Source organism: Delphinapterus leucas, chromosome 14 (assembly GCF_059928025.1).
Source record: "Delphinapterus leucas isolate spDelLeu-1000000601 "Yukka" chromosome 14, BTC_Dleu_Yukka2, whole genome shotgun sequence".
Taxonomy (NCBI): domain Eukaryota; kingdom Metazoa; phylum Chordata; class Mammalia; order Artiodactyla; family Monodontidae; genus Delphinapterus; species Delphinapterus leucas.
In genome coordinates this window covers 27,360,598-27,373,311 of record NC_143142.1, presented here as the reverse complement: position 1 = coordinate 27,373,311, position 12,714 = coordinate 27,360,598, and positions in this window count along the sequence as shown.

Here is a 12,714-nt window from a genome sequence, read left to right as displayed (position 1 = left end):
AGGGCTCTGACACTCACGCCCGTCTCTCTCTCTCTTCAATCTGGCTCAGATATTTTAAAAAGGGAAATAAAATCTCTGCTTCACGATGGTGGTTTCTGCACTGCTTCCAGGTCTCTGGGGTCAGAGTCCCCCTCGTGCACCCTGGGTGCAGTTCCCTGCATTTGGGGGCTCAAGGAACAGGGTGTCAGCACTGAGGGGAGGAGCTCGGGAGAGACGGGGCTGGTGGCTGGAAGCCAGGAGTGGACAGTGGCGGCACCGGAAGCAGGCAGGACGTATGCCTGGTGGCCCCAGCCAGCGTCAGAGGCCTGGCGCCCATGGCCAGGTGGGTGGGGGGAGAGGCTGCAGGGGGCCGGTCTGCCCCCTCAGGCTCCTGGCTTCCTGCCTACCCTTAGATTCCCGCAGGTCTGTCTTGCCCCAGGGCCTTCGCACTGATGGTTCTTTCTGCACATGCCTGGCTCTTTCTGGTCTCCTCTTCTGAGAGGACCTTTGGTAGCACCTGAGTTCGGCCACATTTCCTCACTGCCTGCACCTGCCCTAGCACCTGGCATGCACCTGTCCTAGCAATTGTGCCCTACAGACTGGGGTGCAGGGGAAGGAGGAGGCTCCCTCACCCCTGGGGGCCTCTGGGGTTGCTTCTCAGGCTGGATGTGTGCTGGACTCTCTCCAGCCTTGCCCTCGATTTGCCCACGCTCCATCCTCCCAGACTGACCACGTTGCTCGGGGGTGCCGGGCAGGTGCTGGCTCAGGGGCCCTGGCTATGGGGCAGAGGGCAGAGGCCTCAACACCTCGGTCTGGCCACAGGCATGGGCGCAGCCCAGCTCCCCTACGCCCTGTCCCCACAAATAAAAGATTCCCTTCCTCCTCCCAGCCTTGCACAGCCGCCTGCAGCCTGCTCAGGCCCGGCCCTTTGTGCCCACACGTTGCCATGGAGACGGCGATTCAAAGGCCTGGCACTTCAAGGCTTCCCTCCTCTCTTGGCGGGCTGGGCGGGGGTAGCTGGGACGGTTGGTGGCAGGTGCTGCCTCCTCTCTCCGTCCAACTAAACGCCAGGCTCAGCCAGGACTGGCACCCACTCCCTCTCACCCAGGGACAGGTGCACTTTTACTGGGATCTTATTTGAAGTTGTATATAATGAGGGAAACTGAGGCCTGGTGGCCCCTGGCTCCTTTGGTCTCTCTGCAGCCCAGCGTGGTGCCGGGTACATGAGGGCTGCAGCGCACTACGCGGCGGCCACAAGACTCTGCATGTGCCTTCTCCACTCCCCGGCCAAAATCACCATCTGTGCAGGGGGCTGCTCTCAGCCTGAGTGCCCGCAGGGTGTCTGAGCCTCTGGGACCCAGGCCCAGGCAGATGCTGCCCCTCCCTCCATACCCACAGCACCTGATGGCCCTTGGACTGACAGGCAGGGGGTGCTGCAGGGGGCTCCTGATCCAGTACTAGTCCATCCTCTCCTTGTCTCCACATCCGCCGTCTGGTGTCTGTCTCTGAGTCACCCCACTGGGGGTGTCGCGGGGTTTTTGAGGCTCTTGCGCTTTCTCTATGCCCTGTGCACTACTCACACTTTTTATCTCCCCATAGTCCACCCTTTAATCATCTCAGACTCATGCAACTAAAAAAGTCTACAGCAGAATTTTCTGGTTGCAGCCACTGCCCTCCCACCCCCATGGTGTGGCGGAGGAGAGATGACCATTTGGGGTGTCACCCACTCACTGTGGCACGTGGGGGCATGTGGAACAACTTTGAGCCTCAGTTTCCTCTCCTGCCTAATGGAAGCAGCCACCTGCTCTTTAACATATGTCCCCAGATGTCTGGGGGGCTGGGCTCTTTGGGGGCCTCATTTCTTTGGGGGAGACCCTTTGTTCCAATCCGGGAACTCTGGTGAGGGCAGCCCATCCAGACCTCACTCCCCTGCCCACGTTTCAGAGCAGGCCGGGCCAGTGAGGAACTTCCTGGGAGTTTCCTGATGGAAGGATGGAAGCCAGGGAGAGGCAGCAGGGCTGGCTGCACCCCAGGCTGGCTCCATGAGGCCCAGGCTTTGCGCCTGCCTTCCTTGGCCTGGACCCCTTCTCACTTGAGCACCTTGGCCAGGGCAGCCCTCACCCTCACGGGCTGTGCCCACGGAGCCATGGTCCTGGTTTCTGGAGCAGGCAAGTGTTGTGAACACAGAGAAAGAGTACACGGGCCAGGGCCCCGTGACAGGGCACAGCAGGAGCCAGACGGCTTCACTAGGTGCCGCCGCAGCACAGCATCCAGGTGACCCTCTATGTTTTACGTTAAACTCCTGGGAGCGGGTACTCCCTTCTGGAAAGATGCTGGCGATGGTCTGGTGTCCCTTTTCAGTAGAGAGGTTCCCATGACCAGTCAGCGTCCTCACACCCCATTAGAAGCTATGAGACACAAGTTTGCGGGATCTAGTGACATACCTGGACCCAATCTTAGCAGAGGAGGGGTCATGGCCACCCCTAGGTGCTGCCCCTTAGTGTCCCCAAATGGGAGGTTTTAGTGGATGTGTGTGCCTTGGGGCTGGGTCAGGGCTCCAGGCTCCCAGATGAGCCCCGGGTGAGTCCTTGGGCTGTGTAAGGAGAAGGAGGAGCAGAGGCTGGGACTGATGGAGCCTCTGGCGTGGTGGGTGCAGGGCCTGGCACACAGAGGTCAGTAACAGAGCTGGGCCCTCCACCCCATCCCCAACCCCTCGTCGCTCCTGGAGATGAGCACGTGGACATCACCTAATTTGGACTAATCTGGGCTCCCCAGCCCAGTAGAGGAAACACCTGCCACAGGCAGAGCCCTGCTTGGCCCCTCGTTGGGTGGGCACAGTTAGCTGAGGACCGCTGCCCGTGTGCCACCTCCCCGGAGCTTAGCGGGAGCTAACTGGTCCCTGTTCTATCACAGGAGCCCCAGCCTGGCAATGAGGTCACTCAGCTAGGGAGGGATAGGGCTACGGGGGTTGGGGTTGAAACCCACCCGTCTGACCCTCAGGCCTGGGCATCACCCACCACACTCTTTTCTGCAGAAGAAACTGAAGGGGGCCACAGCCTCACGGGAAAGGGCCAGCTGGGCCCCAGCGCATGGCCCCCACACCCTGTGAGCTCAGATGGGGCCACCCCCTCGTCCCACCTGGAAGGGTGGCCGGGCCAGGTCCTAAGTGCAGGGATACTCTCTGCAGAGTAAGAGCCTGCCTAACTCAGAACCCACTGCCACGTCCAACCGTGTGGGGTTCATGGATTACACCCATCAGGCTTCGCACGGCCAGGAAGAGGGGTTCAGAGGGTGTCCCAGGCGGCGGCAGGCATCAGTGAGGGGAGAGCAGGGAAGGGCAGCACAAGACTGGCCCGACGGGGTGAAATGGGCACGCACGGCCTGGGTTGTCACTGGAGGCAGGGTGTCCTCCTGCTCCATTCTGTATATCCCAGACTTCTGCTGACAAATCCATCTCATCTTCTCCTTTTTTTTTTTTTTAATAAACTTTAAATTTTTAGAACAGTTTTATATTTACAGAAAAATTGAGAGGATAACCTAGGGAGCTCCCACCCCAGTTTCCCCTATTGTTAACATTTTACTTAGTATGTGTAATTGATGAACCAATATTGATACATTATTATTATCAACTAAAGCACATACTTTACTCCTCTTTCCTTCGTTTTTACCTGATGTCCTTTTTCTGTTGTAGGATCTGCTTTTTAGTCATTGAAACTTCCCAAGAACAAAGGGACACAGAGGTGTGGTTTGGCACCTGGGACCCAGCCCACCGGGCATCCAGGGGACTACCCAGGAGTCAGGCCTGGACAAGGTGGTGACAGTGACCCACCACATATCTGGCTGTGGCCCTTGCCCACTCCTTACTTCCTGTACCACAGAGACCCACCTAGACTTCAGTCTCCTAATCTGTGACATGGGCCCAAGCTGCTGCCACGTCCACACCATGCTCCACACCCGACAAGCACATGGAAGAGCCTTTTCCCCAACTGTGGCCAGATGCTCTCGGGGCTGGACTCCCCCCTCTCAGGAGCCTGGGTCCCCCAGACGGGGTCTCCCTGTCCTAAGACCTGGGTGGGACAGGGGCAGCATAGCCTGCTCCCTGAGGGGCACACAGGAGGCGTTCCTGACCTGGCAGGCAGAGTGGCTGCTGGAGGTGCCTCCCCCCAGTTCTCACCCCCCAAGTCTCACTCCTCCGCACCCGGCCCTGCTGCCATCCTCCCACCTCCAGTCAGCCTCAGCTGAAAAGATGACCTTTTCCCCAGAAAGCTCTGCCAGGACAAGACAAGCTGGTGAGTTATGGGGCAGGAGAGACCCATGCTCTGCTTCAGTGAAAGCAGCTTCCGCCTCACTCTGGTCCTTGAAGCCCAGCCCCGGGGGCTGCCCAGGGCCCAGGCTGGTCAAGCATCCCCTCCTTGGTCCAGGTGGGGGGCAGGGAGGCAAAACTAGGCAAGTGGGTCCCTAAGGAGTGGACAGTCAGCCTTGGTTGCCCTGGCCCAGCACTCAGGGACCAGCTATCTGCCTCTTCCAGGGAACCCTCCTGGATTACCCACCTCTCCTCCAAATGACTGTTGTCTTTGCACCTCCCAGATGGACATGCCTAGGCAGGACCTGCAAACTCAGGGACCCCCAACCCACTTTGGGACCCTGGGAGGGATGCTCCTCCCATGTCCCACCACTCCTGCCTTCCCTATTCTTGTTAATTCTACCTCCTAAGAAGTAGGTCTTACCCATTTCACCAACAGGGAAACTGAGGCTGGGAGGGGAAGGGACTGCCCAGGGACATGTGGCCAGTCTGTGAGAGGCCAAGGATCTGCTAGCAACCTGTGACAAGTGGGGATAGCTGGGGTATGATAAAGCAATGTGGGTGAAGCTGACTGGACCCATGAGGAGGAGCAGTGAAGCTTCTGGTGACAGGCTGCAGTGGGAGCCGGGGAGCAGGGCCCCTGTGCACCCCTGTTAATCTGGCACTGCTGCCGAGAAGCAGGACAGCTGGACGACAGACTAATTAAAGCAGGTCTTGCTAGCACAGCGTCAGTGAAAACGAGGGTGGGGGGAGGCTCTTCCGGGTGCCTGGTGGCAGCTCCGCACAGGTGGGCACCAGGAGAGTCCCTGCCTGCCACCTTGTCAGTGGTGGCAGCCAGGAGGGGATGGGGTCATTTGTTTTCTTTGTAAATAATGCTTTATTTCCTGTTTTGAGTGGATCCCCAACCTGTAATGTAGATAAAAGGGGCACAAGAGTGTGTCTCACTCTCACCCCATCTCCAGCCATCTGACAATACAGCCCTACCTGCAGGTGCCCTCCCTCACTCCCCATCCCTTCCTACAGGTGTCCCCCCACCCCCCATCCCTGCCTGCAGGTGTCCCCCCACCCTCCATCCCTACCTGCAGGTGTCCCCCCATCCTCTATCCCTACCTTCAGGTGTTCCCCTACCCCCATCGCTACCTGTGGGCCCCCCCAGCCCCCATCACTACCTGCAGCTGTCCCCCCACCCTCCATCCCTACCTGCAGGTGTCCCCCCATCCTCTATCCCTACCTTCAGGTGTTCCCCTACCCCCATCGTTACCTGTGGGCCCCCCCCAGCCCCCATCACTACCTGCAGGTGTCCCCCCACCCTCCATCCCTACCTGCAGGTGTCCCCCCATCCTCTATCCCTACCTTCAGGTGTTCCCCTACCCCCATCGCTACCTGTGGGCCCCCCCCAGCCCCCATCACTACCTGCAGCTGTCCCCTCTCTCGCAGAGTGAGTCCCCCAACCTTAATGAAATCTGTTACCCTGTCAGGGGGTGGGGGTATTGCATCTTACAGCAATTTAAATTTGCATCTTTCTTATTTTGAGTGAAGTTGAGCCTGTTTTGATGGGTTCATTTCATATCTTGGTCATTTTTCTCTTGGTTTGTTGGTCTTTTTCTCACTGATTCGTAAGAATTTGTTATATGTAACAAGAAGTGGCCTTTTGTGAAATGTCTCCGATACTCCCACAGTATGTTGTTTATCTTTTTATTTTGTGCCCCCCTCTCACTGCCATGCATCTGCCTTTTATTTTTATGAGGTTGAATATATCCATCTTGTACTTTATGGCTTCTGGTTTTTGTATAATTCTTAGAATGATTCAAGTTTACAGTTTTTTTCTTCTTCTTCTAGTAGTTTTATGGTATTTTACTTTTTAAAGCTTTAGTCCATTTGGAACTTATTTTAGTATCAGGAGTGAGGTAGGGAATCCAAAAATTTCCCCCAAACGTCTGTTTAGCTGTCCTAAGATGATGTATTTGCTATATATTTTGAATTATTTGTTGAATAATCCATTTTTCCTCCTGGATTTCACCTGCTCCCTTCTCATATTCCCATTGGAGTCTCTTTCTGGGTTTTCCTTCCCATCATCTGACTGCCCATGGGCTGTGTTAATTATTGTGGTTCTAGAATATATTTTAGGATCCCACATGGCCTGTCTCCCTCGGTATGCTTATTTTAAAATTTTGCCTGGGTTTCTTTGCTTGCTCAGAATTACTTTGGCAAGGCCTCTTGATTTAGTCAGAGAACCACCACTCAGAACTCCAGCGAGGCCCAGGACGCGCCCCAGGGCCCAGCGCCCGGACCACCTCCTCTGACCTGCGCCCGCGGCCCCGCCCCATCCCGGCCCCGCCCTTGCTGCAGAGTGCGCAGGCGCGGCGCTGTCCAGCGTGCTGAACAGTGGTTCTGCCCCCTGGCCTTGGAAAGGGAGTGTGCCAAGGGAGTGGCCCAAGCGGAGGACATTCTTTCTGGGTGTCCTCACTTGTCTATGGGAAAGGAAGTGGTCCTGGCCGAGCCGGGATGCTCTGCAGGCCCAGCTGTGGGCCCTTCTGCTCATATGCAGAGCCAGCCCACCCTGTAGGACAGGCTGGAGACACCCAGTGGCCAGAGCAGGTGGAGAGCACTGGGCAGGGATGGCCGGGAGAGGAGCTAGGCCAGGGGCAGGTGGCTATGGCCACTCTGCTGACCAGTCATTCCAGAGGAGGCCTGCAGGCAGGTGGGAAGCAGCAGCCAGTGGGGCCCTCAGGCCGAACTTACACATGCTTAGCCCAGACCCTGGAGCCCAGACCCTGGGCATTGATTGGAGACTCCCAGAAACCCAGCTCTCAGGCCGGTCAAGAGTGGTGGCCGGGAGCCCAAGATTCAGCACATAGGCAGCCGATGGCTCTGCTCGCAGTCTCCCTTCACCAGTTCTCAGCTGCACCCTCAGGGCCCAGGCTCAGTTCCCAGAATGCCTGACCTGGGAGAGCCTCCCCTGGGAGAAACTAGCCACCTGACTGGGAAGGGCTGCAGCTGGATGGGCTGGTGGGGCGGGGGCCCTGAGCCGGGCTGGACTTGGGTGGCAGACCCTGAATGTCCTGACGCAGGCTGGGAGAATTGCCTCTGTGGCTGGCAGCAAACCTCGGCCAGCCTGGCCTGTCAGCAGGAATCCTGGCTAAAAATACCCCAGTCTCAGAGGCCTGCCTGCTGCTGCAGCCGCCTCAGAGCCCCCTCCTCACGCCAGGCATTGCAAACGTGCCCTTCAACCCCTGTGAAAGAGGCTGGTGATAGGCCCATTGAACAGATGAGAAAACTCAGAACCTGCACCTGGTGAGTCCCAGCCCAGGACACTAGTCCCCAGGACTGGCCACAGAGACCTCTGTCTCACTCGAAGGGCAGGTTTGGCACCTGTCCTGCACCCTGCTTGGGACCCTGGACAGGGGTCAGGGTGAGGCTCAGTCCAGGATAAGCTGGGGAATGGGGCATGGCTCTCTGTCCCATGGCTCTTGGGGTGCAGAGCCACTTGCTGGGGGGTGGGGGAAGAACCTCAAGACCTTGGACTGAGCCACCCCAGAAGAATGTGGGGCACCAGGTGAGTGCCAAGCCATCTCTGTCCCAATTGCCTGCCCCACTGTATCAGTCCTTGTGGGCTTCTGGGGGACCACTTGGCATGGGCACACCCTTTGTTTTGGGTTCATTAGCTGACTGACCCCAGGACAAGGCTGTCTTCCCTGGGGCTAAATTTCCCCATTTGTACCCTGTGAGGGTGAGAGGAGTCGAGTCCATATAAGCGTATCTGGAAGCAGTCTTCCAATGTGTTTGTTGAATGATTAAGTGACTGAGCAAGAGAGCAGATGAAGGCATTGAGGGGAGGATGGCCAGGGGGTTCTCCACAGTACACTTTGGGTGGGATTTCTGAGCTCCAAGTTGGACTGGCCCTTCTCTGCCCTCAGCCTCTCCATCTGAAAAATGGAGCAAATCTTCATGCCCCGTGGATCATGGCAGGCCAGAGAGGGTCTCAGGGGCCCAGGGAGCCCTGGGAAAAGCAAGACTGGGCATTAAGCCTGAGTTGGCCCAGCAGGAGCCTCTCACTGTGACTTCGGAATGGGTTTGCAATGCCCACCCTGCCCTCCACTCCAATCTACTCCAGCTGGCAGCCATGGCCACGCCTAGGCCTGCCTTCCCCACCCCGCTGGGTGCTTGTGGGTCCTCTAACCAGGTGGCCCCCTCTCCCGACCCGGTTTTGACCGCTCGCTGGGCTCCTGCTGTGAACAGTGGCTCCCAATTTAGCTGTCACTGGCGGGTGGGTGGCTCTGGAAGGATCCGCATTCCCTGCAGGGGTGGGGGAGGGGCATGAATCAAGTGCTGATGCCTTGGGCACAGCCTAGGGACCCTGCCTTCCAGACTTTTGGCCCTCAAGGACCAGGAACGTCCTACTCAGCCCTAGGCCCTCAGGGACCAGGAACGTCCTACTCAGCCCTAGCCCCGGTCTCAGCCAGTGCCCAGAGAGAGGCCACCAACCTACACTCACTGAGACAGGACCCTGAGCCCACCCCCCAGTGACAACTAGGGAGCCCTGGGGACTCACCGCATCTTCTGGGAGTCAGCAGAAGGGGCAGATCCAGCTTTGGGTGCCATGTGCCAGTGCTGTGGGTCCCACTCAGCCTGAGTCCCCTACCCTCTCCAGGCTTAGGTTCCCATCCTGGAGACCGGCCACTAGAAGCGGGGATGGGATGTGCAGTGAGGGCCACCACTGTGTAATGCACACACTTCCTCGACCATGCCCGGCAGCCTCCCAGAGGTGGGAGGTGCTGGCAAAAAGAGCATCCAGCATAGCAGAATCCAGGATGCCATCCTGTGGGAGGAAGCCTCTAGTTGGTGTGGGGATCGGAGGCATTTGGAGATGGGCAGGCCCAGTGGGATTCTTGGGGATGCTGCCAGGGATTGGGCTGTCAGCCCCTTCCCTGCATTGGCCCCCATTGCTGCTGTGTGTGGCTTTGATGAATAAGAGAGGAAGAAGCAGATTAATTATGGCCTAATATGCACCAAAGGTGGGCAGAGGGACTCCTCAGAGGCACTCCTCAGGCAGGCCTAGGCGTGGCCATGGCTGCCAGCTGGAGTAGATTGGAGTGGAGGGCAGGGTGGGCATTGCAGACCCATTCTGAAGTCACAGTGAGAGGCTCCTGCTGGGCCAACTCAGGCTTAGTAGTGTATGTGGCTTTACTGGATGGGTGTAGTGGGTGTCCTCAGGGGCACAGGGCTGATGACAGAAGGCCAAGACACCCTCTGCAGCCCTGAGGTTGGGGTGATGGGGGTTTCTGGGTGAAGTAGTGGCTGTGGGCAAAGGTCATCCTGGGAGGGGCTGCCAGGATGTGGGTCTACCTAAGTTCCCCTGACCTCCATTTTCTTGTCTGTAAAATGGGTAGTGGTGGTACTGTCTACACCATAGGACAGAATGGGGTGATGCACTTAGCAGGCCTGGCACAGAGTTCTTTTGGGCCTTGGGCAGATAGCTGCCCTGTGCAGAGAGAGCAGATGGCAGGCCAGCGCCCCCCAGCTCCCTGGAACTGCGACCACATTCCCAGCCACCCGCTCAGAGTGCTGGGAAAGGTCACATTGGAGCAGCACCTGGGTGGAAGCAGGTTTGCTGCATGCCCTTGGAGCTAACAGGTCCTTTCTTGCACTGCCTTGGGGTGACCCAAAATGTGTGCAGCAGAGGCCATGCCCCTTATTCCCCCATCCCTCCCTGGGAGGGTGTCAATGGACCACATGCACATGGGTACCACATCAGCTGCCCAAGCAAAGCCAGCACAGGCCTTTCTGTCCAAGACGGAAACAAGCCTCTGGGAGCATCTGAGCAGGTTGACTCCTGTCCCTGTCACCCAGCACCAGCCACAGTGGAAGGGTCCCCTTGTCCAAGCTGGATTCTACCTCCAGTGGACCTGGAGGTTTGAGTGAGAATCCACGTGCCCCCTCAGGGCCTTGTACAGGCCTCTCAGGGAATAGGATAGGTTGGGCAAAGGAGGGACAGCGGCCAGTTGATCCATCCCAGGAGGTGTTAGTGTCGGCCTCATCCACATGCTGCCCCGAGCTCAGAGAGGGCAAGGGGCTGGACTGAGGTCACACAGCTGGGAGGGCCCGCTCATGCCTGACAGGCTGAACTTGGAGGCTGGTCCTCAGGGAGGAGGAGGGGGGTGAGGCAGCCCTGTATGTGGCTTTACTGGATGGGTGTAGTGGGTGAGCTGACAGAAGGCCATTGTGGTGGGTCTGAGGGGGACAATTCAGGCAGAAGCCCAGGCCAGGCAGGGGTGACAGGATTGTTCAGCCCCAAGAGCAGAGCTGTCTGCAGTCTCCAGGCCAAACCCACTCCTGATCCCCAGAGCTATGTGTCCAGAAAGCCTGGAGAACTCAGATCAGTGTGGCCCGAATGGCCTGTCATCTCTCCACCCTTGCTGGGCGACCCAGGGACTGGTCAGCAGTGTGCAACCAGGCTCTCCCCACGGTGTCTCTGGCTCCAGCCCTGAGCACTGACCCCTAGGGCTGGCTGTGCTCCTGGACCAGAGGCTGCAGCCCCATCCCTCATGCTTTCCTGGACCTGCCCACACCCTGATAAACGTGGCTTACCATACCCCTACCCCACCCCCGCCACTGTCTCCAGCCTGAGGAGACAGCTGCATCCTGCTGGAGGCCAACTGACCTGCCACCCAGCCCTGCTCAGCTCCTCCTCTGCCTGCCATGGGCCCCCTCAGTGCTGGCCCACACCTACCTCTCCCTCCCCCCAGCCAACACCCACAGCAGACATTCAGGAGTCATCCTACAGGCTGGGCTTCCAGCGAGGAGGGTGCTGGCCAAGGTGCTGACTGGGGCGGGGGGGCAGACGAAATCTTTCCCACAGCCTGCAGTGGCTGGCTTGCAGGTCTCAGCCCCACTCCCACCACACAGAACTGTGGGTGGGTGGTAGGCCCAGCCCCAGGCCAGAACAGCCAGGACATCCGGGCTTGATGGATGAAACATGTGGGCCTGTGCCCCAGAACGGCTGCCCCCGGCTGCTGCAGGAGGGGGCTTTGAACCTACAGGCAGGCGGGGCACAGTCTTTAGCAGTGGTGGGCCAGCCTGGGGTCCTAGATCATTATAGCCACCCAGGAGCATGGGATCGTGGTCCACACTAGCCCTGAGCCGAGAATGATGGCCAGTGCCACATGGCTTGTCATCTGGTCTGAGGTGGCCCTGTGGGAGAACTCTTCCTGATCTGGGAGCTCCTGCATGCAGGGACCTTGGGGGAAGAGCTGACATGGGGGACAAGCCTCAGCCTCCTGCTGGCTCTGTGAGCTTGACCTCATGTTCCCCATTTACACAATGGGGGACACACCTCCATGTGGCTGTGGGGGGATTCACTCGTGGCACCCAGCAACTACTGGGTGAGGTGGTTCTGGGTGCATGGCCGGGTGCAGGCGCAAGTGCACAGGAGCTGGGGGTCTTGGTTCCCCCTCAGCTCCCATGTGTCCGGGAATTGAATGTACTCCACAATGACCTGGTAAGCCAATCCTGGGACAAGGGTGACAGGGACGCAACAGGCAAAGGTGTGGTCAGGGCCACAGTGCAGCAGCCAGAGGGGTCTGGGCAGTGTGGCCTGTACCCTAGGCCAGAGAGTTGGCCTGGCACGGGCACCATTATTGGTCTCCAGCCCACGAGGCTGCCTGTGATTTTGTGCTCAGATGGGAGCACTGGGCTCAGAGAGGTCCTACTTGCCCTTGGTGAGGCCAGCAGGCCTTGATCCCTTTGCTCTGCTGACGTCTCCCAGCCACATCTGAGGTCAGGAGGCCTGATGGGGAGGCAGAATGTGCCAGGCCTCCCAGTCACCAGGTCCCTCAGCTTCACATCACTGGAACACTGGCTGGGCTCCCAGGGAGACCACCAAACCCTCAGCCAGGATGCTCCAGTCACAGGGAGCCTGCCAGTTCAGGTCCTGCCCTGGGCACAGGGTCCTACAGACTGGAACCAACTCTCTCAGCCAGTCCCCATCCACGTGGCCCTCTTACCTGCCGGGCAGGCTCGGAGAGGCCCAGATCTGGCTGATCAGCTCCCAGCCCTCCTCCATGTGCAGGGCAGCCTGCAGGGACGCTGGCCTGGCAGCTGGCTGAAGACTCAAGAACTTATCTGTGAGGCCAGGTAGATCCCCGAGCAGCAGAGGGGGGTGGGATGCCTATGCAGATGTGCCTGGGGTGTGAGTGTGTGTCACTGGGTTCTCTGGCACTAGAGCCTGGCCTGGCTTTGAGGAGGGTGGGGTACTAAACAAGTGGGCTCAGAGGGGAACTCCTGGGCTGGAGACCCCATCCCACGGGAGGGAACAGGTGGGGGGCACCTGTGGAGGTAGGGGCGGGCCCGTGCCTGAGTCCCCTCCCTGGGTGGTGCAGAGAAGGCCACAAAGACAGGTGGGGACCTGGGAAGTCTCCTAAGCTTTAAGTCTG